Source organism: Sycon ciliatum, chromosome 5 (genome assembly GCF_964019385.1).
Source record: "Sycon ciliatum chromosome 5, ocSycCili1.1, whole genome shotgun sequence".
NCBI lineage: Eukaryota > Metazoa > Porifera > Calcarea > Leucosolenida > Sycettidae > Sycon > Sycon ciliatum.
Genome location: NC_088647.1, coordinates 23,554,942 through 23,560,296, shown reverse-complemented (window position 1 = coordinate 23,560,296; position 5,355 = coordinate 23,554,942). Strand labels below are relative to the sequence as shown.

The following is a 5,355-nucleotide window of genomic DNA, read 5'->3' as shown; positions in this document are numbered from 1 at the left end:
AAATCGATCGGCCAGGGAATCGTGCATACCGGGTGCGTAGATCTACGATTCCCTGCTTCTGGCTAACCACCCATGAATACTCGACTTTGAGATGACACCATTATGTACCAACACGCTAGTGCAGAGTTCGCGACCGCACAGCGTCCTGGCGAATGGTTTTGCTGATTCACTTTCATTACGAAGCAATAAAAATTTGTTTTGTTTCTGTACAGTCTATGTTGCAGACTATGTGGTATGTTGTCTGTAGCGTAGGCGGGCTTCCCACTGTCGCACCGGTGGTTCCTGTGCCGAAGCACATGCTGAACCACAGCTGTCTGCCATGGTCTACTGAGTACTGTAGACTCTGAGTCTTGACACATACTGACATAGCCTAAGTAGGAGGTATCATATCAGCGACCCTAACTAAGATTAGTAAGAATGAATAGTGCAAGGCATGCATCGTGCTCGTCAAGCTGGTGTTGATCTTCTTGATACTATATCGACCCCGGAGTCTAGACTAGGGCTGTACCGCAAGGAGTACAGACTACAGTCGGTGTCACTTTCTGAAGTTCTGCTGCTGCAGCGTTGACACTAACCATGTCACGTGACATGTCACTGTCAGTTCGGCCCTCCCATTATTCATGTGCATGCACAATCATGCAGATGACAATAATGGGCGCAAATCATTCAACTACATGAACTAATTGTTGTTGTTGTTGTTGTTACTTTATTTTACTTCACCAGAATTACAGGGAGTAGAATGCCTTCTCACTAGACCAGGTCTAGAGTTGCACATCATCGTTAATCCACAGCGTTGAGACACTGATATTCCAGACCGTACCGGCTGTAGACAGCTGCTTCGCTCCAACAGAGCTCATCAGTGGATGTAGACGTTTCAGGTGTTTGAATGATGTTAACGTATACATGTGTGTGTCGTTACAACTTTTAGTTTTAGTGGTCCAAACTGGTGTGGCAGATTTCCACAAACATGCAAATAGTGAAATACAGTTACCTGGTACACAACGGTAGAAGAGATCATGATATCAGTGCACTGACAAGCGGCTACTACTACTAGTAGATCTACATGTACATGTACCACGGTAGCGCCCTGGCCTGGGATAACACCTCACTCCTTTTACACGTTTCGTCTCAGGATTACCAAGTACATGTTCATGATGATGATGTACAGTCATGTACGTGTAGATCTACATGACTGTAGGTATTTGGAGCTCATATCACGACAGTTTTATATAGCAGAAATAGACAAAAACGGATCGAAGAAAAGGAACTCCAGATTCAGTGTAACTCGCCGGAGCCGTCAAGTGACTGCTTCGCACCATTTGAAACATTTTCATGATGGGTCCGCGCGGAGGCCTTTATTTCAGATCAAGAGCTATCTTGGATCACTGTGAGCAGGGAGTGGTGCTTTCTTGAAAGTTTGCCGAATGAAACGTTCGCCATGCTTCTCGTGTGCTCCACGAGGGATAATCATAAGTCAGTCGGCAGGAAGCGCGACTTGAAATCCCAAGTCACACATGTATCCAGCACTGAGTCTTGCAACGGTTATGTACCAGTAAATGTACGGGTGCTCATATTGCTGGAATATTCCATATTCCATAGTCTCCATTGTCTCTCAGCAATACCACCAGTCCTGTACATGGCTGAAGTACAGCAGTGTTACTGGTGAATCGACCATTGATTAGTATTATTGCCAGTTGACACTGCAATGTAACCTTCGAACTCGAAGCCTACCCGGCCGGGATTGCCGCAGGTCTGCGGCACGTCATGTCGCTTGACCGTTATGCTTGACATGCCAAGAGCGATTGATGCCATCGGTGGAGCGGAACTGACGAAGGGCGAAGACTGAGCCCGAGGTTCCGACCGTTCGGTCTCTTTGATTGGCTGGCCTCTGCTTGCCCGTACAGTAGTAGATCTACTGTGTAGCTGGAAGTGGGACTACGCGGCTTCTTTGGCTCTTTCAGTCTTTGTGGATGCATCGCCTGACTTGCCATGTCTCAGTGAGTGCCAACATACTGCACTGCCATGTGCATGCCACTGTACTGGATCGAAAACAAAAGATAGCTCCTGCAGCGCGCTTTTTGCTTTGAATTACTTCAGTCTTCAGTAACTACATGTATTACTTCAGAGGTTTTGCACTATGCTTTGAGGGTGCAGAACTGCTGTCCAAGGCCAAGGATAGTCTTATTTGAATTGACCTTTTTTGAAAGACTCACCTTATGGCAACACTGGCCAACACGCAGCAGAGCGGAGAGAATGCTTTCCACCCAAACCGTGCACTACAGCCATTGTGTAGAAGTGCAGTAAAGTTCGAACATTCACGTTGTCAAGAATGGACTCGAATGGAGAGCCAAGGATGAATTTATAGAAAAGAAAAAAAGGACCGAGAAACTAGAAGTGTTAGTGGACATGTTAGCGTAATTTGTAGTTCCTTGGTCCTGTTTCTTTTCTATCAATTCACGTTGTCCTTCTCCGTTTCTTCCATAATATTATTATAATAATAATTATTGGCTCACCATCCGAGTTCAAATTCACGTTAGTACCCGTTATTATTGCGTTGGGAAACACAACCAGCTTCAGAAGTTTGACTTGTGCCAGGCCACGTGACCATGCCAGCCTGATTAGTAACTACATGTATACCCCTGTTGTGCTATTTTCTAAACCAATTTATTGCTACTACATTACAGTCATGTACTGGGTTTCCTGGAGCTAGGCTAGAGACCAGTACTGGCAGTAGGGCTTCCTTCCTGCTGCACATACACGGTAGCATGGTACTGTCGTGGACATGGAAATCCAGTCGGTGCTTGATCAAGGCTCAGGACACAGACATGGTCCAGATAAGCCTTTCTGCACAACATCCCATGCACACAATACCGTAAACATGTGCCTTATGCACATTGCACAGATACGAAGCACTGCAGAATCCCGTGGAGCTGGGTGGGATGCTAGATATACATCGCGGTTGCTGGTATTCCCACTGTGATTGTATTTTCATTATTTTATTGGTTCGGTGAGACTCCCATGATAGGTATCCATTTACCTCTGGAGAATCCGTAAATAAACAAAACAAACAAACTATGGAACAGGTGCAAAGCCACTTCGAGGCACTGCCTGGTTTGGAAGAACAGCCAGGCACTCAGTAATGCCATCCGTCAAGATTAACTGCTGGAGAACATCACTGGTCTTCCGCCCAGCCTAGCTCATGCACACTCACATGATGTGGTGCATCTATAGAAATAAGGCCTCTACTTTCCCACTCATGGCACGTTCTGCTCGAAGGATGCGCACTCCTGCGGATGTGTTCCTGTCGTGTCACAGCTGTTAATGCCTCATCAAGCGTATTCACCCAGGCTACACCCAGATTACACCCGGGTATCAGCATTGAAGTTCAATAATGATGCCATGGTGTGAGACTTGGACTACGTCCACTGCTGTTGTCACTATGACTATGTAGCTGGCGCCGCACCGCTTGAGCTCTCTTGGGTGCCATTCTATCACTGCTATGACTGCCCAAAACCTACTATAAAGCTGGATAAAGGACTGTTTCTGCTGCTTATATAAGAAGGTGAGCCGCAGCATTCGGCCGGTTGGGGTGCAGTCGATGCTCGCATAATTTTCTCCTGCTCGTATCACCAATGTACTGATTATGAAGAATGATGGTGTGAAAGGCCTCATCGGTGTTACCAGTTGCTTCTTTGCGTTGTGTGCAAATGTCTGGTAATCCTGCGGTCAACTGATTGTTACTTCCGAAGTAGTTCTGCTGTGCGTGTTTTCACTCTCTCTCTCTCTCTCTCTCTCTCTCTCTCTCTCTCTCTCTCTCTCTCTCTCTCTCTCTCTCTCTCTCTCTGAGCCTCTGTTGCAGAACTGGAGGCCTGCTCAATCAGCCCATTCCGAAATGGTGCCACACGTTGCACCAGGTCGTGTGGCTGCTGCGATCACAGTGCCGTCGAGTGAGTGTCCCGTGATTCCAAGGGTGGCGGCGCAAGTGCATCAAGCCAGTCTTTTCGCCCTGCGAAGTCTTTGAGTGTAGCGCCAGGCTTTCCGAGACGGGACACCGCGGAGTGCCAAGTCAGGATCACAGGATCAGCAGCCAAGTGCACCATGTCCTGATCATGGTAAACTGCAGACATATCAGCCTAACCCCTATAAAAGCTGTAACCGAATGTCTGATTGCTCAACGAGATGTTTTCAGAGACTGAGTCGTAACAAGACAAACCACTATAAGCAAGAGTATAATAACTTCCCGTATACTCTTACTACAAGTAATAGTTGTAGTGCAAGTGCACTGCAACGCAGTCACTATTGGCTGCTTTTCAATCCTGGCGCATGAGGCATCAGCGGGTAATGCTAGCATTAAAACTAGCATAATGGGGGTGTTCGCAGAGGGGGGCATTGCCCCGGCATAATGAGGCATCTTTTTGGAGAAACTAGCATAATTCGGGATTTTCAGCGTCTTTGTGGTCCACTTCACAACAATAACACACACAGAAGTCTCTGCTGTGAGCACGGTGGCTCGGCAATGGCGGGTAATGCTAGCATTAAAACTAGCATAATGGGGGTGTTCGCAGAGGGGGGCATTGCCCCGGCATAATGAGGCATCTTTTTGGAGAAACTAGCATAATTCGGGATTTTCAGCATCTCATGGCCAGAGAGTCGTAGAATACAGTACTCCCCGATCAACCTGATCAACCGCAAACTATACCATTGCGTACAACGATGTCGCCTTTGTACGAGTAGAAGTAGTCTACCACCGATCAATCAATTTTTGCGCGTATATCTTTATACATGTATGTACTTTGGAAACTGACTTTTTCGCGTACTCTTCTGCGATTTGTTTGCTGTATTTGGTCATTTTGTATTATAATTCTTGCTTGCATAAAACGCCCTAAACTAGCATAAAAAGCATTAAAACGAGCATTATTATCCTGTTTTTGCTGGCATTCTGAAAAGCATAATCGACTGAGTTTACTAGCATTACCCGCTGATGCCTATGGCACATTCATTCTTCAGATTCTTGCAAATCGTAGCAACAAGATCACTTTTTAGTTTTTACAAAGTTTTTATTAGCAATTCCGCTGAGTTGTTTGTTCATTTCTCATTTCACAAGGAATACTTGGACGGGTACAGCATTTTACCGCAAGTGCAGACGGGTAAGTAACAAGTTTCAACACAACGCAGAGTTCGCGACCGCACAGCGTCCTGGCGAATGGTTTTGCTGATTCACTTTCATTACGAAGCAATAATATTAAATTTGTTTTTGTTTCTGTACAGACTATGTTACAGTATGTAGTATGTTGTCTGTAGCGTAGGCGGGCTTCCCACTGTCGCACCGGTTCCTGTGCAGAAGTACATGCTGAA

The 5,355-nt window shown here is 46.1% G+C and overlaps 1 long non-coding RNA gene across 1 annotated transcript; it reads left to right on the top strand.

The window, feature by feature from the left end:
* The first annotated feature begins 2,901 nt into the window (after window positions 1–2,901).
* LOC135818094 (uncharacterized) lies at window positions 2,902–5,355 on the top strand. Its single transcript, XR_010553623.1, has 2 exons — window positions 2,902–3,562; window positions 3,848–5,355. It is a non-coding gene; the product is annotated as an uncharacterized LOC135818094 (long non-coding RNA).